The 27,101-nt window shown below is 46.2% G+C and overlaps 1 long non-coding RNA gene across 2 annotated transcripts; it reads right to left on the minus strand.

The window, feature by feature from the left end:
- Positions 1-294: 294 nt before the first annotated feature.
- On the minus strand, positions 295-27,022 carry LOC123810494. 2 transcript variants are annotated; one of them, XR_006784250.1, is made up of 5 exons: positions 26,922-27,022; positions 21,751-21,818; positions 8,223-8,306; positions 2,171-2,354; positions 295-850 (listed from the first exon to the last, which is right to left on the minus strand). It is a non-coding gene; the product is annotated as an uncharacterized LOC123810494 (long non-coding RNA). The 2 variants fall into 2 exon arrangements; XR_006784249.1 differs by lacking the exon at positions 295-850 and having other exon boundaries at positions 1,121-2,354.
- Between the last annotated feature and the right edge of the window lie 79 nt (positions 27,023-27,101).

Raw genomic sequence — 27,101 nt, forward strand, 5'->3', positions numbered from 1 at the left:
CTAAAAAGTAAATTCCAAGAAGTTTGTTTTGTTGACTGCTGTATATCCAGCACCTATACAAAAGTGCCTAGCATTTAGTGGCTGTTTAATAAATATTAACTGGATGAATAAACAGAAACTATTCTCTCTTCTTTTTAAGATTTTATTCATTTTTAGAGAGGAAAAAGGAAGGAAAAAGAGAGAGAAAGAAACATCAATGTGTGGTTGCCTTTTGCGCGCCCCATACTGGGGACCTAGCCCACAACCCAGGCATGTGCCTGACTGGGAATCAAACCCACGACCCTTTGCTTCACACAGCCCAAATTCAACCCACTGAGCCACACCAGCCAAGGCACAGAAGCCATTCTAAAGATGACTGAAAGGCCCATTTGATACCACACAGGCCAAAGTTCTTCATAGGCTAGGAAACTGAGGCAGAGAGACATCAGAAGACACGCCCTCTGGTCCCTGCTTCCCCGGAACTGTGTGGCGGTGGAGGCTGGAGGCCCTGACTCCTGCTATCCAGCTCAGCCAGGCCAGACCAACAGCTCAGCATGTTAGTCCCCTATGCTCCTCATCTGGGGAATGGAAACAATCAAGCAGATGGCTTTCCCTCCCAAATGTTTGGGACCTGGATGCCCCAGTGACTGACAATCTATAAAAGCGAAAAGGACAGGTGGAGATACCGCAGCCGCTCTGGAAATCCATCAACAAATGTGCTCACAGATGAGGAAATGCAGACAGCTGCAGCACAGAGGAGCCAAGATCCACCAGCACTGAGGACCCTCGTGGCCTTCTGCACTGGCTGAAGGCAAGCACTGCAGCTTCTGGGGCTTCTGGATGACTTCTTCTTACACAGACATAGGGGATGCTAGGAGGAGGGATGCAAAGCCCAGTTCCACCACTGGTAGGTGGACAGCCTCTCTGAGAACCAACTTTTCATCTCAGGCTCCTTCCTCTAAGTCAAATGAGAAAGCACATGTACAGCACCTGGCACAGTGCATGGCACACAGCAGGCATGCGATGACATTAACTGCTTTATATGACACTGATGAGGTTCAGAAGCAAACACATCCCTCCCAACCCCACCCCCATCCATGTCACCAGCTTAGAATTAAGTTCTTGCAAAAGAAAGGAGCTATTCACCCTTAGGAATCCAGCACCAGATAATTTTTTTAAAGAATCCCATTTCCCCATTCAAGCAGAGTGGAAAGAACTCGGACTTCACATCAGGTCCCCCTCTTTCTTCAAGCCACTAGGACCTTAAAAGGCTCCAAAAGAGAAGATTCCAGCCCACAAGTGTCAGCCAGCCAGGTTCTTTTCACCCAGAAAGTGGGATCTGGCCCAGAGCTCCCTAAAGGCAGAGGTGACCAACACCCTCCACCCCCAATATCCTACCCTTCCTTCACTACCTACTAGTCTGGTTTAAAGTAAGAAAGAGGGACACGACCAGTAATCAGAACGTGGTGACTCAGTGACGCCTATTCTTCCACTGCAGTGTGTGAGCTGATCAGCTCCCCAACCTGTTTGCCCATCTGCACATAGGGATAGCAATGCCTATCATGTGTGAGACTATCGTAAGGATTAAATGAAAGAAGGTAGCTACACACAGTGTCTGGCATATTAGCTGCTTTGAATATTCAAACCTAGAAGCCCAGGGCAGCCGCTGGGAATTACCAGCATTAATTGCTCCAAAACAACACCCTGAACTCCAAAAGATAGCCCTCCCCTAGACCACAACACCCTGTACTCCAAAAGATAGCCCTCCCCTAGACCACAGATTAGAGTGGACCACTCTGCCATGGACTGCAGATTCCTTCTAATAAAGAACATTAACTGCACGAGAGGCTTCCAGAAATCTTACAAAGTGGGGGGTGGGGGGAGAAGTAAGGATGCAGAAAGACACAGGTGAAACAGATCCAAGCAACTTCTGAAAGACGGTGGCTGGCTGGAAATGATAGGGAACGCTCCTCATTAAATAATTGTGGCTTTGGTCTTCCCAATGCAAACTGCCACTTTTGATGACTGGGGACTCTGAGTAGGTTTCCCAGGCAGTATGGCTCCATGGTTACCAACATTAACTTCTAGGGTGAACCAAATCTAACTAAGGTGTTCCAAAAGCCTCCAGGGGGTCCAGGAGGTGGTGACTTTTGGCTACTTGTGTAACCTCCCTGGGCCTCAGTTTCCCCACCTTCACTGGAGCTGATGATTACAGCCTCTGCAGGGAGGTTACAAGGCTCAAGGGTGCGCACTCAGGCGCTTCCTGGGTACAGCCGAAGGGCGGTGCGCGGGTCCCAGCTGTTCTAGAAGGAAAAGGCCGAGTACGGACGAGAGTACACAGGTCCACACAAGCTGAGGTCCTTTCTCCGCCGCAGCTGTTGAAAAAATAATCAGAAGAAAGCAACTGGAACGCGATCCGGGGCGCGGCGGGGGCAGGGGACCCCCCCCCGCAGGGGCCCCGGAGCCGCCCCGGGCCTGTGGCCTGGCCGGGGAGGCCGGAGGCCAGGAGCGGGCGCCCCGCGGGAGCGCAGAGGCCCCGCTGTGCGGGGCCGGGCGGGGGCGGCGGAGGCGGAAGCCGGGGCGGCCGGAGCGCGGTGGGGATGTTTAAAGGAAATTTACAATCATTTCCTCTCTGTGGTTTGGTGACAAATCAACAACATCCTGTTCTTTTGTGAGGCTCCGGGCGCCTGCGAGGCGGGGGCAGCGCTCCGGCTCTTAAAGAGACACACACCGGCCCCCTTCGCCTCCACCACTCCCCTGCGGCTCCAAAATAAAAACTAAAAAAGGCACTGCCTCCCCTAGGCGCCACCTCCGGGGGTGCGCGCGACCGGAATGCGGAGGCGGCTGTCCGAACCGCCCGCGGGCCGCGACCTGGATCGCTTCGCGTCCCCACCCCCGCGGCGTCCCCCCCACCGGAGACAGAAGGAGGAGACGGCGGCGCTCCCCTCTGATGGGTGTCGCAGCCCAGGGCCATCTCCCGCCGAGGGGGCCAGCAAGGGCTGGAGGGGCGCCCGCCCAATGCTTCCCCTCCCAACCCCCAGCTAGGGCAGCGCCGCCCCGGCTTCAGACCTCCGGCTTGCTTTATCCCTTCCCGAATCCCCTCGCCTCGAATTTTCCAGCCCCAAAATGCCGGATTTATGGTTAAAATGTCGACGTACGCACACGAGGTTTATAAAACGCCAAAGAAGAAGGAGGCTTCCCCAGTAATGAGAATCAGATGGCTAGGACCAGAAAAATAAAAAACACTGAACTGCCCTCCTGGGATTTCGGCCATTCAGTCATTTAATGAGCATGTTTTACTAAGCGCTGGTCACCATTCTAGGCCCTGGTACAGCAGGAACATACCAGACGCCGTCCCTATTCCCAGGGGGCTTAGATTCTGAATGAATGAATGAATGAATGAATGCATGAACGAACGATCTGGATCAGTTCACATGCTGTAGCGCTTTGATAAAAGGGTCATATTCTAGAAAGGGCTTTCTATGGGGAGGACTCTCAGGGCAGGTGACCAGCTGACTTGGGAACTGAAGGGTGAAGAGGCAGCCCCAACCCTGCAAAGAATTGGTTGAGGAGTCCCTGGGACCACCTGAAGAACACCCAGGGGCTTACCTCTTGGATACACTTATTACCGCTATTATCATTCCCTGTTTATTTGCCTGTGTCCTTTACTGGTCGGTGAGCAGGGAGGCTGAAAATACAGAGCCACAGTGACATCCAAGATAAGAGAGACCTGGCTCCTTCTGCTGTAATAACCAGGGCAAGCTCCTTCCCTGCCCCACACCTCAGTTTCCTCATTTGGAAAACGAGAACATTGAAAGAAATTCATTAGTTTGCACCCTGGGCTATACTAGGATTACCCAGGGAGGCTTTCAAAAATACTCCTCCCCAATCCCACCTCAGACTAAGAGTATCCAACTCTGGTCATGGAGTCTGGGCACTGGTATTTTTTTAAACTTTTTTTTTTTAACTTTTATTGATTCTTAGAGAGAAAGGAAGAAAACGAGAGAGAGAGAGAGAAGCATTGATTTGTTGTTCCATTTATTTATGCACCCATTGGTTGATTCTTGTATGTTCTCTGATCAGAGACTGAACCCACAGTTTTGGCATAATGGGATAACACTCCAACCAACTGATCTACCTGCCCAGGGCTTGAGCATTGGCATTTTTTAAAGATTTTATTTACTTATTTTCAGACAGAGTGGGAGGGAGAGAGAAAGAGATGAAGAGAAACATCAATGTGTGATTGCCTCTCATGAGTCCCCCACTGCAGACCTGGCCCATAACCCAGGTATGTGCCCTGACTGGGAATCGACCTGGCGACCCTTTGGTTTGCAGGCCAGAGCTCAGTCCACTGAGCCACACTAGCCAGGGCTAGCATTGGCATTTTTTTAAAGGATCTCTGGGTGAGTTTAGTGTACAGTCAGGGTTAAAAGCCAGTGACCTAAGTGACCTGTAAAGTGTGAGTTTAAAGCACCATGAGAGCTACTTGGGTTCAGGGTATAATCAGCACATAATTTTGTGCTTAGCATCCACTAACTGTATCATAGAACAAATATGCTATGCTTATATTTTATTTTACAACATTTAAGTCACAAAGAAAACCCCTACCAAATTATATGGGTACTACTATTCCTTTTTATGGATGAGAAAACTGAGGTACAAAGAAGATACAAAATTTGGTCAAGGGCATGCAGCTAGCTAACAAGTGGTCTTGCCTGAATCCTCTAAGCTGCTGTGCCTCTCCAGGGACAAGGAGCAAACTTCTACCTAACAGACTTGTATATCACACCAGTAGCTTCCAAGAGAAAATAATGGGGTGCTTTAGGACCACTCATACATCTTGGATGAAGGCAGGCAGCTGGCCTGGATGACCTCTTGGCATTCTGACAGCCCCAAAGTATGCCTGGCCAGAGTGCAGGTCCCGTGTGAGAGGCTGTAACTCTAAGAGGACAGACTTCTAAATTTCTCTGCATTGATCCTCTTGGTCATTTTCAAAAATGATTCCCCCAAAATGCGCAGTTTTGCTTTAACCAAATGGAAGAACGATTTGGCTGGGTGAGGAGGAGAGAACTGCACCCCAGCATGGCCAGGGTAGCCTACAATCACCCATGCCCACATTCTCATGTATGGGACCCGCCACTGCCCTATTCACCTTGGCCGTCTTCACATTGAAGCAGGTCCTGAGGCAGGACCCAGAGGAGGCATGGTAAGTGGGAGCTGAAACCAGTTCCCCAGGGAAGTAAAAGCCCTGTTAAAACAGATGGTAAAAGAAAAGAGGGTCTAGTTTTACAGTGGAACATTATGCTGCTGTTAAAAAAGAGAAGAGAGCTGCACAGACAAACTAGAGAGATGCCTGTGGTGTACAAGGTACACAACAGGATCTCCTTACTGATATTTATCTGAGCACCACAAACATGGGCACAGGGAGAAAGAGGAGAAACGAGCAGAACCGTCGGGAAGGACAGACTCCATACTGTTGCTGATGATACCTGGGCTGACACCTGGGGGTGGCAGGGGAGGGGGCACTGTGATGGAGTGTGTTACATTAATGGTGTGCTCTCATTTCTCTATATTAATTATAACAACCATGTATTATTTTTTAAGATAAAGGTACTTCTATATAAATAACAACAATAAATATTAAAAGGGAAAGTATAAAAACCCACCCTGGGAACAGTCTCCAGGGTTGACTCCTGGCAATGCCATCTTTGCAGATTTTCCCAGTGGGGGTGAGTGGTCCCACTGCTCCTCCACAGTTGTCTTCTCCTCAGTGTGGCACTCTTGTGGCAGTCTCTTACCTGGTCAGCTGCCTCTCCTCTCATCAGTGAGTGCCCCACAGGAGGTGGATTTGAGAGCTGCCAGCCCCAACTGATGTAAGGAATGACAAAGCTCATCTGAGAGGGAAAAACTGCCAGAGGTGCTACTTGGCAGTAGAGGGGGGTACAGGAAGCGGCATTGGTATTCCAGGGCTCTGGCTTCTCTGTGTGTCTACCTGTTGTTCTGGAAGCTGAGAAATGGACCTGACAGACCAAGACCTGATGAGAAACAACAGTGCTTTGCAGTTAGAACCTTACTCCAAAAATCCCCAAAGTTGGGGGAGCGGTCCACTTGTAACCCAGAACTGTCTCTGCTAGTGAGGGCTTGGTAACTCAGCAAATTCGTGGCTGGTGTGACCAGCACAAGGTCATCCTCTAAGGAGGAATTGTTGGGCTGTTCTATACTTCCTTTTATTCATGTTTTCTTAGATCTTCACCGTTTATAAATAGCGTAATGTCCTGGTGAAGAGCATGAGCTAAAAGGACAGAGAACCCAGTGGATTCTCAGCACTAGCACCCTCACTAAGCCTCAGTTTCCTTTGCTCTAAAATGGGAATAATAATACTATTTACCTCAAAGAGTTTTTTAGTAAAAATTAACAGATAATACAGGAAAAGTCTCGAACTCTGCGCCTGGCACACATAGTTATGGTAATCCTTGGCTTTATAACTAACAATAATGAGATTCAAGGCAGTTATTAACTGTACCTTTCAAGTGAGAATAAGGTGGGTACCTGAGCATTGTGGCTTATCAGCATTCACACACTTACTAGCTTAAAACATCTCAGACATAAGTCTGAGTGTTGGCCTCTAGAATTAAAGGTGTTTCAGAAGACCTGTATCTTGCATGGTTGAGCTATTACTGCATTAAAAAATTATCATCTTCAGCCCTGGCTGGCATGGCTCAGTGAATTGAGTGCTGGCCTGTGAACCAAAGGTTCACCAGTTTGATTCCCAGTCTAGGGCACATGCCTGGGTTGCAGGCAGGTCTTTGGTGGGGAGAGCATGAGAGGCAACCACACATTGATGTTTCCCTCTCTCTCTTCTCCCTCCTCTGTCTAAAAATAAATAAATACAATCTTTAAAAAAATTATCACCTTCAGCTGCAGTCATTCAGTAAGGCCCTGTGTACATAGGCCCTCATGCCAGATACGTACAGATAAACAGAAATTATATTCCTTCCTTCCCTTCACCTAGGCCTGATGATCTTCCAGTCTTCCCAAATCCCTTAGAATTAGGAATCCTTTCATTTTTTAATTTCTCCTCCTGCCTTCCTCCGTCTACTTAGGAGAAAGAAAGTTTCTAGAGTAGGAGGCTTAAACTAACTGATGGGCCATTAGCAGCATAACAAAGCAAAAGGAATTTTCCAGGTCACCAGCCAACAACTTTAGATAAGTATTTAAAATTCACTCACTTAGTGGGAGACAAAGAGGTTGATCAGGAGCGGGCGGGGAAGGGTTTCTCCCAGCTGATGAACTGAGCAACACCCTTTCTGATGGCCAGCAAAACCAGTGAACACTACAACTCGCTGCTTGGCTTCTGTTATCATTGTAGTTGGAACGCAGGTATGAAAAAGAAAACAACCATCTGTCTGCTGAATTCATAAATAAAAGGTTCTGCTTGGCTTCACATTTAGGGAACACCTGGATCCCTGCTCTGGCTTCGACCATGATTTGCTAAAATATTATAACATACCCATAAATTTCTTCTGAGCTCTCTGAACAACCCCTCTCCCTCTCCATCGCTCTCTCTCCCATGCACACTCACACACCCATGGCCGGCCTTATTCCAGCTGTGGCAAGTTCAGCAGGAGAGGAGCCACACTCATGCTGTGCTTCCCCCATTCCATGCCTGCATTTTTAAAATTTATTTCTTTATAGTCTGGAAGTCATTGGTGAAGGCAGTTTCAGCACTTAATTGGAAAGCAGATCTGTTCTACTAGAATATTCTTCCAGGGATCACCTTTGCTGCTGAAGGAAGAATGGCCTGCAGAGTCATGATGAAACTTCACAGCTGGGCCACGCATCCCCTCCCTACACGACTCTCCCCTCCCCCACAGCACGCAGCCCCAGAACCGTTCATTGCCATAGGCCTTAAGTTCCTACAAATTCTTGACCCTGGGGGCCCCACCAAATTGCACAAGGCTGCTTAAGTAGTAGTTATACACATTTCTAGACTTTCTCAAACTCTTTAGAACTCCGCAAAATTCTTTTCAAAGGAACGCAAAATATGAAAAAGAGAGCAAAACTGTTGTTTCTTATTGAAGCTACTCAAAATGTTGCTCAAAAGGGTCCCTAAGATTCAATGTTTGAAAAAATTACTATTGTAGAATATCATCCTATTATTCATCTAAGTAACTTTGGCGGTATAATGATGTCCAACTCCTCGCTGTGCATGTAGAAGGCTTTTTGATCCAAGCCCCCCCTACCTGAACGCCATTCGGTTACTCCCATGGTGTCTCCTCGCTGGATTTGCTCCTCCGTTTTGTTGGGGCAGGTCCTCTACTGGCTTCCTGGGAAGAGATACATGGGAAGCACATTTTTTGAGACCTTGCATATCTGAACATGTCTTTCCTTTATTCTTTTTTCACATTTTGATTGGTAGTTTCACTAGGTATAAAATTCTAGGTTGTAAATCATTCCCCAACAAGTCTAGGCCTCTCTAGTGTCCAGGTCTTTGAACGAGAAATATTCTTTTGCATGGAAGACATAGCCCCGCCCCACCCCCTGCCCTTATGTAGCTTAACACCTCCTTATTCTTGTCAAGGAAACTTCCCTGCCCAGCCACCTGCCCTTCCTAGTTGGGCAGATATCCCTCCTAATCCCTCCCACAACACCTGGGTATTCCCCCTCGATACACTTATCACGCCCTCTTAACCTCACCTGTTTATTTGTCTGTGTCCTTTACTAGGTTGTGCACATGGAGGCTAAAAATATAGAGCCACAGTGACATTCGGCGAATATTTGTAGAACAAAGGAATAAATCAATGGTTGTAGTGGTAATTTTTATTACAAGATACAATTGCTAATAAAATATTTGACAAATGCCCTTCCCAGTTGGTGCATGCTCTGGATTTGTGGGGTAAAGAACAGGATTAGTCTGGGGGAAGAAATGCCTCCTTGGTACTAGGAGCATAGAAAGGACCCTTATAATTTCTTGTTCAATATTTGCTTTCCATGAGGACAGGGACCCCGTCTGCCCTACTCACTTCTGTGTTCCCAACAACTAGACCATAATGACAGTTTAATAAAGAGCTGTTGAATGAATGAACTTGTCCAAAGGGAGTCCTACACATTGTACCGCCGAGAAAACTAAGAGAGAAAAAGTCCCTATGCTGCCTTACAGTCTTGGGAAATGTGTAGTTTGGGATAAAAACTCAATTCATCATCTCTTCCCACCTCACCTCAAAAGAAAACCAGAACCTTCTCCCAGTTCCCTGTTCCAGATACAGGCATTCCCTTCTTAACCACCTGGATTTGAAGCCCCAGAATTATTTGGCTTGGACCCTCTTCTCCGTAGTCTGTTTCTTTTCAATCATCAAGTCCCATGCTTCCTCCCTCTTTACAGCAATTTTCACACTGAGTCTCCTTTTTCATTCCCCTTGCTACTATCCCCATTGAGGCCCCCAACACCCACACCTAAGTTTTCACATGGCTCCCTCCTTCGCTCCGAGTCGCTTTGACTCCTCTGTGAGATTAATGTCTCGGAAGCATCACTTTTCCGTGTCTCTTTACTGCCCAAAACACCTTCAGAGGCTCTTCATTTCCTTCCACATTAAGTCACAACTTCTCTGCCAGTTTTTAACCTTCAGAATTACTCCTAATGCTTTGTTTTTCCCTCCCGACGCACACCAGCTCACTTCTCACACATATACAACTCACTCGGATCAGAGAGATGTTTCACTGTCTCAGAGCAGACTTGACGCAGTTTGTGCCTTCTCTTCTCTGGAATATTCTCCTCACCCTTCTCTTAATTCAATCCATCCTTCCAGACCTGGTTTAAATCTTTCCTCCTCCAACATGCCTTCACTGACAACTTCAAGCCTTGCTGATGCCCCCAACTTTAAAATCCAAATAGTATTTAATCATCTTTGCAGCCCAATTAAACCCAGATACATACCTTATATAAGACTATACAGTCTACGTTGGTTAGTGTGGTTTTCCCCAACCACCTGGCAGCTCACAGATGGCAAAGATATAAGGATGCCCTGTTCCTGCACCTAAGGGCCGCTTAAAGGTCAACATGTAATAGTATTCAGGAGGTAATAAGAGGGCTGCCTCCAGAAACAGACAGACCTGGGTTAATCCCAGTCCTAGCAATTACTGTGTATATTTGGGCAAATATTTGTGTTACTTAGTACTGGCTAAGTAATTAGACCCTCTGGCCTCTGTATCTTCATCTGTAAAAATGGAATGATAATAGTGCTACCTCATAGGGTTGCTGTGAAGATTAAATGAGATAATGCTAAGTAAAGAAATTTGCACTTTGCTTTGATACATGTACTCAATATGCTAGCTATTGTTATAAAAGACTCGAATCCCTGCTCTTGGAGTTGAATTTTGGCCTTGAGTTTGCTTAAGACTTTCTGTCACCGAGTCAGCCTTGCACACAGTGATTTCCTTCCACTCCCTACCTCTGTGTCTGCCCTTTTCTGATGAAAGCACATCTCTGCAAGCAGTGGCTGGGGGCAAGTCCCACCATTCCAGGGCATCTCCGGCCCCACTTCTTCATCCCTCCTGCCCTCAGCACTCTTGGATTCAGTGCGGAATTCTTTGGGTGGGAGCCTGTGATTTGTGAACCTTCTGAAGCTGTTCTTTCTTCCACTTTGTCTTTATTATTGTCATTGTATTATAAAAGCAACACATGCTCATCATTTTAAAAAGAAAGTACAGAAGAGTGTGAAGAACCAAAGTCTCACTCCCCACCCACACCTCCATTCCTATTCTCCGGAAGTAACCAGTTAGCAGTTTCTCCCGTGTATTTGCAGACAGCGTCCATGGCCATACAAACAAACATAGGCAGACACAGACACTGGTCTGTGGCTTGCTTTCTCCACTGAACAGCCAGTCTTGAACACCTTGCTGTATCCACACCTGATAGATCCACCACACACTGTGCAATGGCAACTTAGATTTCTTTTGTAGAAAGCAGCTATCATTGATTTCATCAGTGCTCCTCCCCCCACGTGGGTATGTAGGCTGCTACTGCTAAGATACCTGGATGAACACCCTTGCATAGATATCTCTGTGGACCACTTCAGTCTCTAAGGCTTCTGATGGCCAGATCAGAACCAGGCTGGGGGTGAGTCTTCAAGTTTGGCTCTAACTCCTGAGTTCTCCATCCACACACACAACATTCAGTTCTGAGATCCACTGACTCACTGGTCAGCAGCATGAGCACCTTCCTCCTGACCTCAAAATAGAAGAAAGAGGTCACTGGACTGTTTCTTCTTGAGCCTGCATTATAGGAGTTCACAGAATCCATGTTTCTCCCTTTCTCTGGGAGCAAAGAGGAAACCCCGATCTTCGGGGAACAGGACTGTAGAACCCAGCTGTGTTCTCAGGTAGCCCTGAGGAGGGCCCCACCCCCACCCCCCACCCTGCACCACCTCGAAGGAAGGAAACACGTCTTTGGTTCATGAGACATAACCCCAGCTGTTTTTCTCAGTGGGGCTGGGAGGGATGTTGATGTGACAACAAGGACAGTAGCTGAGACAGGCTTCAGGTGGTGGCTGGGAGGAGGTGAACACACAGGGCTTTCATCAGCAGTGACTCGACATTATTATCCCAACCCACATCCGTCCCTTCACTCCGTGTCCTTTCTCAGGCCAAGGACAGGATGGAATGGCAGGAACTGGGACTTCTTATCTATCACTCAGCATGACTCATGGAGGACCCCAAGCCAGACACTTACTGTACTCTGGGAGAAGCCTCAGGGGCCTGAGGGAACTAGGGCTGGAAAAAGGTGCCACTGGGCTGTGTTCAAGTTGCTTACTTATAGCTCTGGGGCCCACAGTGAGTTATCAAACCCTCCTAAGCCTCAGTTAGCCCATGCTCCTACCTGTAAAAAAGCAAAAGCAACACCAGGAGTCTCTGTCTTCTTCTGTCCTTGAGAGCAGGAGGTACCCCAAGTACTTAACACAGGACATGGTGTTACAAAAGCAGTCAATAAATCTTTGATATTTGCTTCACTGGTATCTCCGTTTTGCCTAGTATAGTAGTGCCCAATTCAGAGTAGGTGCTTAATTAAGACTTTTTTTTTTCAATGAATGAATGAACGTCTTCATTTCTGGAGCAGACAGGAAAATCGCAAAATGACCCCCAAGGTCTCTCCAACCTCACATCACCCCATTCTGTTCTTTAAAACTGTGGTAGCTCAGTGATAATGTGGTCTGGTTTTTCACTTGATTTTCCTCTCTCTCTCTCTCTCTCTCTCTTTCTCTTTCTGGCTTCCTAGGAGAAAAGATGTTCTATTCTTCCTGGCTTGTCCTGAAGGGCCAGCTACATAAGACAAAGAAGCTCAGGGCCATGGTCCTGGAATGCAGGCTCACCTTAGAGTTTTAAAGAGAAACTGAGCCCTGGGACCATGGAATATCAGAAGAAGGAGGAAAGGAGATTCATGTACGCATTCAATAAATATGTACCTGGAGTGCCTGCTCTGTCTGGAAGGGAAACCGAAACCCTGCTGCCTGGCCCTGGCCTCCACTCTCTCACCATGCTGCATACACCTCAACCCCGAACACCCAGCCTCCACCTCCCCTGAAGGGGCTTCTGTGTAGGTGATCCCCAGGAGTTCCCACTGCTAATCCAGGTGCTCCTCCCACCATTTTTGTTCCTCACTAGCTCTCGCTGCACCTTTCTCCTCCTTTGGTTTCCCTGGGTGAAACTATTCTTCTGTTGTCTTCCTGCCTCCTTTCTCAGTCCCTAATTCTTACCTTCTATTATGGGATGAATCGTGTCCCCCACCAAAATCCATGTGTTGAAGCCCTAATCCCTTGCACCTCAGAATGTAACTGTACTGGGTGATAGGGTCTTTAAAAAGTAATCAATGAGGTGCTCAGGGTGGCCCCAACCCACTGTGACTGCTGTCCTCATAGGAGGAGATGAGGACATTGGCAGAAGGCGGGTCCTGGGGAGACAGAGGGGAGCCGTCCACAAGCCAAGGAGAGAGACCTCGGAAGAAGCCAACCCTGTCAGCATTTTGATCTCTGACTTCTAGACTCCAGAATGGTGAGAAAAATAAATTTTTCTTGCTTAAGCCGCCCAGTCTGAGGAACTTTGTTACGGTAAACCTGGCAAACTAACACATCCCCTGTATTGTGGGACACAGTCATTCCCCACACACAGGCCATTCTCCTCCATAAACCCATCTCCACGGCTCAAACTATCATGCCTGCCCTCCCCAGTCTCCCATTCAAGTCAACACGCCCACACCGGGACCTGGACACATCCAGAGTCCAGCTCTGAGTTCCAGCTGCTCACCAGACAAGTCCTCCTGAATAGTTTGGCCAATTCTCAAACCTCCAGAGTTCTAGAACCACAGAATGTCTGAAGGCGGTCAGTCCGACTACCTTGTGTTACAGATTAGGAAACTGGGGCACTAAACAAAACAAACAGAAAACAAATTGCTCTGTCTCTCTGACTTCCCTATTCCTAAGAACACCCTCCATCTGGTCCGCACTCAGAAATGTGGAGGCATGGGTGGTGAACCCACGACACAATATACAGATGATGTATTACGGAATGGTGCCCCTGAAACCTTGCATGTGATTATTTCATTAACCAATGTCACTCCAACGAGTTCAGTTTTTAAAAATGTAGAGTCACCTTTTATTCCGCCCTCTCTTTCACCCCTCATAGCCAACTGAGGAACTTCCACTGAATTCTAAAGCCACTGTCCGTTGTCCATCGTTCTGGTTTTACCTCGCCCCAGATGGACTGTTGCAGCACAGGCTCATTTAAGGAAGTACGAGATCTTAGGCCTCGGTTGTCTGCGCTGTTAAGAAGGTGGAATAGCATTGAGCGTAAGAGCGTAAGTGCTAGACACTTGCGTGGGTTCAGATCTTGGTTTCATCCTGTGGACTTAGGCAAGTTTCCTGAGCTCCAAAAAGAAGACAAAAATTGTAACTATATCCCAGGGTTTTTGCAAAAATTCAACATGGATCTGAATCCAGTGCGGTCTGGCCTCACAACTCTTTGTATTCCATCATGCTACCTCTTCCTCTGGGAATGTAAAAGAATCGGTTCACTTTCTGACAGTTTTCTGACAGTTTTCTGACAGTATGGCGGCCAAAACACCCTGGATGACCTTCCCAATAAAAACAGTTCCAAACGTTGAATAACATTTACATAATGTTTAATTTTTTTCAAAAATGCCTGCTGAATAGGCAAAACAGTAAGGAGTATACAGAGGCCAAAAAAAGAAATGAAAAGGGAACTCTGGAACATAAGTGAGTGCCCAAGACAGCTTAGACCCAGGATATCTGCCAAAACTTAGTGATCTGAAGCTTCCATTTCGATGACTACAAAGAATGAGGGGGACAGGAGGTAAAGCTGGAACTCGCAAACAGTCAAAAGTCTAAGAGAAGCCCCTCCAAAGGGTCTACAAAGAGTTACAACCTCTGTGTGCGGGGAACGAAAGGGAAATTCATGGTACAGAAGGGGCATCAAGGAAACCTGTTTGACCAACTTTGATACCTGATGAGGGAATAAAAAAATCTCCCCTGAAAGTTCACATAACTGAGCCTGCCTTCATGCTGTCCACGAGTTTTTAGACTGAATTCATTCTACCTGTACCCTATGCAATCTGAAAAACCTGAAGCAGAAAATTCAATTTAAGGAGCTCAAGGTAGGAATAAACCCTAGTAACGGGTAAAAGCAAACAAAAATCCTCTCTTAAGGGACTGCAATTTCAACCTATGTCTCAAGAAATGCCCACTAAATTCCAAGAAATCGAACCTTAAGTTAAAAATCACAAAACACACCAAGAAACAAGGCGCCATAGGTGAGAACTAGCAGAAACAACAGAGACCATAATCAGACCCACAAAAATATGAGATGTAGAATTATCAAGTATAGAATATGAATAGGCATATTTAATATATTTTAGGAAATAAATGTGAGCTTTAAATATATTAGCCAGGAGCTAAAGACTATAAAAGGCAATCAAGCCAATTTGAAAAATAAAATAAAATAAAATAAAATAAAATAAAAACTAGATTGGATTAAATAGCAGACTAGATATTGTTAAAGGCAGAATTTGTTTATTGGAAGACAGATAGGAAGAAATCCAGAAGGTGATCCAGAGATACAAAGAGATAATGAACTATATATATGAACAATTCTTCATATAAAGAATTGTGTACATGACACTGGAGGGTACAATGAGGTGGTCTTTCAGCAGCCACAATGGAAGCCAGAAGGGTCTCTTTAATGTGCTGACAAAATAAGTAGCAATCAGAATTTTATCCAAGAATTTTAAATATGAGGGTGAAAGAAAGTCATTTTCAAACCAAAAAAAAATGAAGAGAATTTAGTTCCAACAGAACCTTACTGCAGGAAATTCTAAAGGATTAATTTCAGGCAGGAGGATGGCAATTGACTATATAAAGAAACAATAATAATCTCACCTGTCCTGAGAAAACAAAAAGAGAGAATGAAAACATGAACTACAACAGAATATAAATGGGGGAGCAAGTGGGAGGCATAGACTTAAGGGTTAAAGTTAAAGTAGTTTAAAGTCCTTGTACTGCATTAAGAGGGTAAAAATTGTAATTAATTTTTAAATATGAGGTGTGTCCAGAAAGTATTCAGCCATGTACTATGAAAAATAGATACATTTATTGAAGAAGATACAAGATACAAGAAATATTGTACACAGGACAATGACACCTCAGTCCCCTTCAAAGTAAGCACCTTGGGACCTGACATATTTCTCCTAATCACCATCAGCTTCTCTGTGGGACTTTCTTGAATCTCAGTGATGGTCTAAAATCTCTTCCCTTCCAAAAGTGATTTTCATTTTGGGAAAAGCCAGTAGTTGCAGGGTGCCAAATCTGGGCTGCAGGGGGACTGCGTCACCTGGGTGATTTGATGTTTCACCAAAAAACACTGCACGAGACGTGATGTATGAGTGGGCCCATTGTTGTGATGAAGCTGCCAGTCACCAGTTGCCCATAGCTGTGGCCTTCTGAATCATTTGAACAGTATCCACAGAGGCATGTTCAAGCTTAATGCAAAATCTGATGTACATTTGTTGCTCTACTCAGTCATTTTGAATGTAATGGCCACACCGTACACATGCTCACTCAACAGTGTCGACTGCCCCCACTTACTACTACAGTGAGTTGTCATTGTTCACGCTTGTGCATTCCAGTCCACCCTCCTTGGCTGCCAGGTTACAGTGATATCACACAAACCATTCTCATTATATTAACAATGGCTAGACTTTTTCTGGATCTAGGGGATCCATTAAAAGAATAGACAGAAAGACAGTAACTTTCAAGGCAATCGATGGGGAAAAAATGAGATGCATTTAAAAACAAAACAAAACAAAACAAAAACTTTGATCCATAAGACAAAAAAGTAGAAGGGCAAACAAAAAAATTCCCAGAGCACAGGAGAGGTAGGTATACATGTGCAAGGGGAGGGGTACATGAAATCTCTGCACCTTTTCACCTTCCTCTCAGCTTTATTACAATATAATCTAAAACTTCTTGGAAACAAACAAACAAACAAACCAGTCTTACACACACACACACAGGACAAACAGCACAAAATGAAATACAAAAAAAAACCTAACTATTTCAGGAGCTGTCCATTCTTATATAAATGCATGCAAACTGAAATATGCTGCTCTGCACTGGAAAAAAAAAATACAAAGCTTGTCAGACTGGCTAGAAAACTAAATCCAGTTAAAAATGTGCTTGTTGTGAGTAAAACAAATGAGTTAGGTTAAGTAGCTGCTAAAGTCTGCTTCTGCTTTATCCAGCCAATGTGATTTCTCCATCAAGTCAAATAGAACAAATTCAATCATTTGAGGAGACTCTGATAAAGGAATGGTTTGCAAATGTGGGGAGAGTGCATAGAAACCAGAGAGAGCATGCAACACCTTAAAACCGGGAAAACCAGCACTCCATTGTCACCTCTGGGGCTGAAGAGCCAAAGAAGGCTGGGAAGTTATCAGAACCTATTCTGGCTCCTTCCGATCTACTTTCCGCATTGCAGCCAGAATAACACACTCCCTTGAATACACTCATCTACAGCTTCAAGCCTTTTAGTGGCAACCCGTAGTCCTCAAGAAGGATTAAATTATATATCCTACCATAGCCTTCAAAACTTTTAGTGATCTGTCCCCTCTGCCATATCTCTGGCTTTCTCTCAGACCAGAGTCCACCTCATTTTCAGCCCTGCAGTCACAGCGGCTTTCTCTGACATCCCTGGATTACCATGCATACTCCCTCCCACCTCAGGACCTTTGCATATGCTGTTTACTGCCTGGAATACTTTTCATCCCACTCTCTAAACCCATTTTGTCACCACTCATCCTCTTAGGCTGAGCTCAAGTGTCATGTACTAGAGGAATTTTCCCAGAGTCACAGCCTTTATTACATGCCTTCAGGGTGTCAATATATCTCCTGCAGACCTAGTACCATCCACAGATGTAAAGTCAATCAAATCAGAGAACAGGATGTAGATTTTATTAATCAAAGGAAATACACTTGATTCAATTCCCATTGTAATTTTTAAGAAGATTTTTTTATTTTTAGAAAGAGGGGAAGGGAGGGAGAGAGAGAGAGAGAGAGAAACACATCAATGTGTGGTTGCCTCCTGCATGCCCCCCACTGGGGACCCACCCACAACCCAGGCACGTGCCCTAAACTGAGAATTGAACTGGCGACCCTTTGGTTCCCAGGCCAGCGCTCAATCCACAGAGCCACACCAGCCAGGGCCCATTGTTGTCATTTTCTATTTATATTTGTGCAATTGTTTGATTGATGTATGTCCCACTAAACTGGAAGCACCATGAGGGCAAAAATGGTGTCTTTTTTGTTCACTGCTGTATAGTGCCTGGCACCTAACAGAAGTTTAATAAATTTCAATAAAGAAGGAATGAAAACATCCTTACTAAGAGAAGGGCACCTGGCCCAGAAACAAGTGTTATATACCCTAAGAAGCTTTGCCCAGTTTCATTACTCAATTTGCATTCATTCACTCACAGATCATTAACATGACATTACTCTGTTATCAGACAGAATTAAAGGCAGCTCCTTCAAAGGCCCTTCCTGAATGGAAAAACACTCCCTGGGCTGCCTGCATGGAGAGAATGTGGTGGGAGAGCCTCCAAGCCAGGATAGTGGATGGCATCTCAGTGAATCTGGCGGGCACTCAAGGGGGAGGACAGGCAGCGCCGCCCCATTCCTGGCCCACCAGATGCAGAGAGGAAGCAGATGAGTCTTTCCAAGGGCCCCAAATGGCAGCAGGACCATAACCAGTGGCATCCAAATGACTGAACTGTGGGCATTTTGGTAAAGTGGGGCTGAAAGAGCTGAGTTTGGTTGGCTCTAGACAATTGCTAACACAGAGAAAATCCTCTGTCTTGAAGGTCCCATTTGGGAAAGGAACCAAAAGCATTTCCTTTGATTAATAAAATCTACATCCTGTTCTCTGATGTGACTGACTTTACACGTGGATGGTAATGGCTCTGCGCTTTAGCTTTCTCGTCCTCATTGAGGAGGAACATTTTTAGATTCTTTAAGAGCATCAATAATAACAATAATAGCAGTAGCGGCAACTAACATTTATTAAACATCACTCTATGCCAGACTCTCTGCTAAGTTTTATATATGTATGTATGTTTTAAAGATTTTATTTATTTATTTTTGGAAAGAGGGTAAAGAGGGGGAGAAATGGAGGAAGAGAAACATCCACGCGAGAAAGAAACATCAACTGGTTGCCTCTCATACGTACCCCAACCAGGGACTGAACCCCCAACCCAAGCATGTGTCCTGACCAGGGATCAAACTGGCGACCTTTTGCTTTGTGACATAATTCTGAACCGACTGAGCCACAGCAGAGTGTGCATATATATTATTTTAATCTTCATGTAAATTAGTTCCCATTGCTTACAATTCTCCAATGACTTCCACTGATGCTAAAATAAAATGGAAACCCTTTACCACGGCCTTCAAGGCCCTACAGGACCTGGCCTGGGCCTATTTCTGCCGCCTTTTCTCAAATAGGCCTTCTGCTCAGACAGTTCCTGCAGCATCAAATTTCTTTCTGTGGCTCACATATACCAAGCTTGCTCCTGCCTGGCGGCCACTGCACCAGCCAGCCCTTCTGCATGGAGTGCTCTTCCCTCAGATCCATCCATGGCTGCCTCCTTCTGGTCATCTGGGCCACAGCTCCGTTACTGCCTCCCTGCTTCCCCTACCACCCCTAAAGCCATGGCCTCACCACAGCACCCTGTTGTATCGCCTCCACAGCACGTATCTGAAATTACCTTCATGACTTGTTTGCTCTGTTATTACCTGTCTCCCCTAACTAGAACATACATTCCATGTGGGCAAAGCCTCTTCTGTCCTGTTCATGCCTGAATTGTCAGTACCCAGAACAGTGTCTAACATGCACTAGGCATTCTACAAACAACATAAAGGAACAGGTGAAAGACCCTGTGAGGTAAGAGCTACTCTACTTACACTTACTTTATAGATGAAGGACCTGAGGCTCAGTGACAGTGCGGGTGACTTGGCCAAGGTCATGGAGGTGACAGGTAAACAGAGGACCAAATCCAGGCCTAGCTGGCTATAAAGACTTATCCTCTCAATTGCTGCACAGACTTGAGATTCATCCCATGAATCATGTCATGCACCCCACCCCATATCTATCCTTTGCACAGAACTGGTCCAAGAGCTAGGCAGCAAGGAGGCATTGATTAAGGCAGTGCAGAGTGTGAATTACTGCAACCATTCTGGATAACTGTTTAGAAATACCTACTAAAGCTGAATCAGGCCTCAGTATATATCCACAGATGTACAAACATGTATTCAACAAAAGCCAGGTAAAAGAATGTTCACAGAAGCAGTATTATTAAAAGCAAACACTGGAGCCCTGGTCGAGGTGGCTTAGTGGTTAGAGTGTTGTCCCATAAACCTAAAGGTTGTGGGTTTGATTCCTGGCCAGGGTACATGCTAAGGTTGTGGGTTTGGCTCCTGTTTGGGGCTCATGTGACAGGCAACCAATCGATGTTTCTCTTTCACATCAATATTTCTGTCATTCTCCCTCACCCCCCTCCCTCTCTCTCTAAAAGCAATGTAAAAATGTCCTCGGGTGAGGATAAAAAAGAAAACAAACAAACAAACAAACACAGGAGACAATCTAAATGCCCATAAGTACTAAAATGAATAAGTATACAGTAGCATAGCCATTATAATGGAATATTATACAGCGATGAAAAAGAAAGTTCAACTATATGTAACACTGTGAATAAATTTCACCAAAAAAAGTGTCTACTGTATAATACCATTTATAGAAAGACAAAAAAAGTGGGCTAAATTTAGTGCTAAACATCAAGATAGTGATTATCTTTATGTGTAGAGGCAGGGTATGCAGTAGTTGGCAGCCACAGTAGCATGAGTGAGGCCTACAAAATGCTGGTAATGTTTCTTCTTGGCCCAGAGGCTCTTTCCACAGTTGTGTTCACTTTGTGAAAATTCATTGAGTTGTACACTTCTCACTTACACACTTTTCTGAATGTATTTATGTTGAATCACATGAAATTGTCATCTTCGTACAACCATGAAAAGTGGTTGAATATCAGCAGTTTCATATTGTTCAACTATTGTTATACTTCAATAAAAAGATTAATTAAGAAAAAAATCCCGCTCAGTTGAATTGCTTTGCACATGGCTCCGTAAAAACTGGTTTTGAGAAAGAGCCTGTGCCTTCTGAGAGCTCCCTGGCAGGTGGTAAACAGGCTCAGCATGGTTGTAAATTCCTCCCCAGTGCCTGAGGCTGGTGCACTTGGCTGTGTGCTCCAGAGTCCAGAGCCTGGGCCAGCCCCAGTGTGGTGCAAGTCGGTTGGAAGAGGCCGGCATGTCTTCAAGCAGAGACGAGCAAATGCATTCTCAGACCCGAGGAGTCAGGGTTCCTGGAACACACCAGTCAGTGCCTGCCCTGGTCTTTGCGCCTCACCATGCCCTCCTTCCTGGGCATTGGCCTGGCTCTCATTCTTCAGCCTTTAGATTGCCCAGAGAGGCTTTCCTCGACTTCCCTAAGGAGACCAGCTCCTTCCCACAATCGCTGTCACATCCCTTTATGTCACAATCCTCTGGTGGATTTGACCAATGTCTGAAATTACATTATTACTTGAGTGTTTGCTTTTAATTATCTGCTCCCTTCATTAAACTAATTAGGGATTTCTATAACTTATTTGCTGTTTTTTGTTGTATTTTTTTAATTGATTTGAGAGAGAGAGAGAAACCCTGATTTGTTATTCCACCCACCTATGCATTTACTAGTTGCTTCTTGTATGTAAGTGCCCTGAACAGGGGTCGAACCCACAGCCTTGGTGTATTGGATGATGCTTTAACTAACTGAGCTACCCGGCCAGGGCACTTATCTGCTGTTTTATCCTCAGGGCCTGGCATGGTCCCTGGCATCTAGAAGGTGCTTAACTATTGGTTGAATGAATGAATGAATGAATGACTAAATGAGATAGTATCAATGAAGCCCAGGGGAGAAAGGTGGCCCAAGCATACCTGTTAAGTCAGGAAGAAGGGAACAGACCCCATCTGTCTCATGCAGTATGAAAGCCAAGACTGGGCTCCAGAAAGTCACTGACTCTCCAGAGTCCACACATCTACTCCTTATCCCCTGGTGCTTCTCCCAGGGTCCCCATCCTGGTTACCAGGAAATTGCTATGATTTGCAAGCAAGGACCAAAGGGGCTACTTACTCTTGGCTGTTTTTTTCTTCTCTCCTGTTCTATGCTCACACTGGTTGTCCTGGATTGAGCTTCCACATCTGAAATGGACAGAGTACTTGCATTTTATGTGCATTTGAACTGGGCCATATAAATACATTCATAAAAATCTTGATTCTGTTGCCAAAGCTGATACTATGCAAATCTGATTTTACATTCACGCTGATGAAGAAATCACTCTTGAATTACGTAAGGTCAGGAATGCTTCTTTTGTAATATATTCCATTGCCCTGTTCAGCAGAATGAAAACAAGTGTCTTGGAGGAAGGATGGAGAAGAGGAAGCTAGTGATCTGTACTATCATAACCAAGTTAAAATCTTTACAATTTCCCTTTTACACAGAACAATGAGAGGACCACAAAAATAGCTATGCACCTGGCTCTGAGCTAAGGCACTTGAAAAACGTCATGTGTTTAGTGCTCACAACAACACTTAGAAGCAGATACTATGACTATCCTTTTTACAGCAGAACCTTGAAGACATGAAGAATTATGCAAACTCACCAAGTGTGTAATATCCTCTTCCCTGATACCGAAACACCATCATTCAGCATATAGTCAGCATTATGTTATATTCTCTGCTACCATAGATATTCAAGCATCTATGTTGGCCATGGTTAAACTCAACTCTTTGGTGAACCAAATATACCTAGCCACACAGCTGAAAATACCACAGCTTTCGCCCCGCAAATGTTGTACTAGTTAAAGCAGCAATGATGGTCATACTACTATCATTTTACCTATTCCTTAATAAAGAAAACTTGGCACTTTAGATTGTTTTTTTCTTTCTGAGGATTTTTAAAATATATATATTTTATTTATTTATTTTTAGAGAGGGGAAGGGGAGAGAGGAAGAGAAACATCAATGTGTGGTTGCCTCTCGCATGCCCCCTGCTAGGGACCTGGCCTGCAACCCAGGCATGTGCCCTGACTGGGAATCAAACCAGCAGCCTTTTGGTTTGCAGGCCAGAGCTGAATCCAATGAGCCACACCAGCCAAGGCATCTTTCTGTGGTTTTGATGCACCCAGATAAACGGGTTCCTCTTAGAATTCTAACTTATTCCTTGCATCAAAATGGCTGGCTATATCAAATAATCATCTAAATGTGTGTTCGGCATTTACAGTGTGCCAGAAGCTGTTCTAAGGGCTTTATGTGCATTATTCCATTCAAGTTCTACTCAACTCTTGGTGGTAAGTATACTATCAGTTATCATATTACAAAGGAGGAAACTGAGGCATGCAAGATTTGAGTAACTTGTCCATAGCTACAGAGCTTGAAAGGGTAGTGCTGAAGCCCAGCAGTCTGTAGTCAGTACATGCCCATGTGTCTTTCAGGCTCTCCGGCCTCCAACACTGAAACAGCTGAACACACCGGTCCAGACAGCCTAGGGGCTACTGCCACAACAGAGTTCTAAACTGGGGTCTGATGCACCCTCACTTCCTCACAGGACCAGGGTCCCCCTGGCTATCTTCAGCTGCTCTGGCTTTCTTCACAGCTCCTCCCAGCTTCTGGGCCTTCTACCACCGAGCCCAGCCTGGCTGAGTCTGTGTTCTGCAGACCTGAGCTACAGAGAAACGGCCAGGACCCCCAGGCTGTGCCCCCTCCTTTTTCTCTCTGTACTCTCTAATGCGCCATTGCTGTTAACTGTGATCGAATCATTCTTTGATCAACTTTTCTTTAATGCCTATTTCCTCTACTTCACTATAAACAGAGGTGGTCCCAGAATTTCCATGTAGGTGGGGGGTAAGTAATCTGGGTTGGGGGACTTGGCTTTCAGTGTTTCATACTTGACAGAAGGCTGAGAAATGTCAATTGACTATAGAAATGAACGAAGGTGCTGCACCCCACCCCTGCTGCCACCACGGTGTCATTACTAATTGTGAGTTCGATGAGGGCAACAATAGTGTTCATCTCTTTTATCACTGTAACCCCAACACCTTGGCACTGTGTGTGACACACAGGAAGTGAGCAATAACTTTTTTGTGACATTAATAAATATTAAAACAGAGCCTCTGACTTCTTATCTGAAAAAGAGCAATGATAAGACCCAGAACACAGCTTTTTAAAGCAGCAGTACGTAGGAAAACATGCGGGGCACAGGTCTGGGGCACAGGTCTGGCGCACAGTAAGTACTCCATAAGTGTCTGTCATTGAATTGGAATTCCTGCCTCTCCTCACTCGCACTAACTCAGCTCCCAGGTCCTGACCAGGCCAGGAGCTTAATAAGAGGGCAAAGCCCGGAACTAAACCCACTCTATTTTCCTTGCCTCAGTCTGGTGGGGGTGAAGACATCTACACTGAAGTTGGGGTGAAAAACTGTAATTAGCAGGGGCAGGAATGCAAGGTTGTCTTGGATTTGCCTGCAGCAGAAAAGTTATACTGGGGAAGAGACTGAGCAGGTTTGGAATGAACAAAGTCAGATGAAGTAGCAAAAAAAAAAAAAAAAAAAAAAAAAATTCCAGCACAGGCCTACTGGCTGCCCAATCCAAAAGAATGAATGTGGTACCTTAAACCTGTTAAGGAAAAAATGTTTTGCATTCCCCCACCATTTGCTGTTCTGTCCCCTCACCCACTAGGGTTTGGACTGTTAGAGGAGCTTAAAACACAAATCAGACTGTGTCACAACCCTTCTCAAAACCCATTAAGATGATCATATCTGAACTCCTCACTGGGCCAACTTCAACCTTGCTTATCAGGCGTGGCCACAGAGGCCTCTGATCAGCACCTCCAGACCATGCTTGTCCCCACACAGGCACTCCACTCAGGCTCCCTCTGACTGACACGTCTCCTCAACCACCCTCAGGTTCACGCTTTTGTTTTCTGGACTCAAGTCATAACCCCAAGCTCTCTCTTGGAAAGATACTCTTTGGTGCCCAAATTAAAATCAGGTCCTTCTGCCCATTCACCCACAGCCCAGGACCCCATTTACTTTTCCCTCCTAGCACTTGTCTGGCCTCAGATCTCTGTCTGTCCCTCTAAAAGACTATGAGCTCCTCAAGGGCAGGGAGGGCTGTCTGTCTCTCACCAGTGAGTCCCCAGAATCAGGGCAGGTGCTAGCACAGAATATATCAATGAATGAATGAATGAATGAATGAATTTTTTTTCATAACAATTGCCCCAGATCTCTCCTCCCTTTAGCTCCCAAGTAAGAGCCGAATATGGTCCCCAGTACCGTCCTAGACACTGAATCACACTGGGCTCAGGCATCACAGGCTCCTCCCAGCTCAAAACTGGGGGCTCATTCATCTTCTCACCATCCTACCAGGCCTAAGGTCTCCTTACCTTCTCCTTCAGGAAAGCTGAGAAAGACCAGAAATGGAAGGAACACTACCTCTTGGATAATTTCTCTAATAAAAGACATAGAACAGTGAATCCCCCAGTACCCCGACTTTCCTCCACAGTTTAGAAAGGATTTATTTATTCCCATCTTTTTTGATTGTTTGAGCAAGGCCCACGTGTGAACACTGGATGGAAAATTACTGCTCCAACCTTCCTTTCTTAACATGCTTGAATGACTTGCAAGAAACAGGTTTTTAGGTTTGTGATGCTGAGAGGGGTAGTAGCAAAGTAGAAAGAACAAAATTGCAGAGGTCTGGAAAATCAGCACTAGAATTTACTAGATCTTCCATTTAGGAGGTGCAGATACCTTGGCCTCAATTTCTGTATCTGATGAACGGGAATAATGATACTGAACTTTAATTAAAACCTTTAAAGGGAAGACCTGAACAACTATAAAATACTCTATTGTCCTCGTATAGAGTTTTTCTTCTTGGCTTTAAGGAAGGTCTTGGCCCTGAAGGATGACTGAGGTTCCCCTAGGGAGGGCCTGGTCTCCCAGTAGATGAGTGAGTCAATCGCACTGTAAAGCTGCATCTGAGTAGGGAAAAAGCATTTTAGACCGGGGCTCGGTGACCTTGGGTTCTGTTCTGGGTTTGCAAAATGTTCCTCCGTTGCCTGTCTCCAGAGCCCCAGCCCAAGGCCTGTCATCGGCTCCTCTGACAAGAGCCAAGCACAGTCCTATGGTGGCGTAGTTAGAAAAAGACAGCCTCACAACCTTCCGGTGAAGCCAGAATACCAGCAAGACAAATCGCACTGGGGATTCAGGCCTCGGCCCAGCTCTTATCCCCGCATCAAAGCGACCCCCTACCCCTAACTCCCCTGAGGCTACAGCCTCCTCGGTTCCTGGGCGGAGCTGGGCCTGCTGCGAGGGCTCCCCACCTTGCTTGGGTTAGGCCTAATGGCGGGACCTTTTCTTTTCACTGAAACGCTCTTCTGCTGATACGTTCCCCACCCTCCCCGCCCCCCGCCCCGGCCCCCTACATTAACTGCAAAGAAAAGATTCCTGGCCATTTCCATTTCCTCTGCGGCTCAAGAGCCCTGTTATTTAATCTCGCGGCCACGCCGGCAGCATCCTCTGCGCGGCCGGCCCCACCCATCCACCTGGCCAATTCGCCGCCGCTCCCGTTTCTCCGGAGGGGAGTTGGTGGGGGTGGTTAGGGAAAGGCGACTACTGCAGCGGAGGGCAGTGGCCGTGGGTAGACAGAGGCTCTCAGCCCCGCATCCTGAGGGCTGGGAAACGTACGGGGATGCACAGGGGGGCAGCTAGTCAGTGCAGCAAAGGTCGGACGGCCGCCGGGGCACTGCGGTCCTTACATTGGGGCGAAGCGAAAATGTTGCTGCGAGAAGGGAGCCAGGTCTCCTCCGCGGAGTAGCCACCATGGCCCTTGGGGGGTATTGGGGCCGGAAGAGGCCTCGGCCCTGTCACTGTCCACACCCAAGAAAAGGGGGGAGGGGTGGTCTGCACTCCAGGGAGACTCAGCCTCGGGAAAGGAACTAGATTCACTCTGTAACCCCCACTCCGCCCCTCTTTGATATGAGCGTTTGACGTTTTCTTAATTTCGAGTAAACGCGCTTCAAGACCCCTCCCCCGACGCCGCTAGTCTAGAGAAAGAGAAGGCCCCCACCAGGGGCCTTCCCGTTCCCTGCCCCCACGACTGCCTGCGGCGGGTAGAGATCTCTAAATTTAGGTGTGTCCTCACCCGCCCAACTCTCGGCCTAAGACCCAGAGGCCGCAGCGCACCCCCCCCCCCCCCCGACACTGACGGTTCTGGCCCTGGCCCGCAGTGGCGTGAAGGTGGCCTTTACCTCCTCTCGCAGGCTGGGAGGGGGCACAGTTCGCGCAGCTGAGCCAGCTGCGGCAGTTGCCGCCGCCCTCCATTCATTTAATTAAAAAAAAAAAAAAAAAAGGCAACAACCTCCACCCCTCTGTAAAAAGCGACGGCCCCTGGAGGAGCGAGAGTCAGCCCCAGCAATCACGGGTTAAGT

Source organism: Phyllostomus hastatus, unplaced genomic scaffold (genome assembly GCF_019186645.2).
Source record: "Phyllostomus hastatus isolate PE091 unplaced genomic scaffold, TTU_PhHast_1.1 phas_contig_150, whole genome shotgun sequence".
NCBI lineage: Eukaryota > Metazoa > Chordata > Mammalia > Chiroptera > Phyllostomidae > Phyllostomus > Phyllostomus hastatus.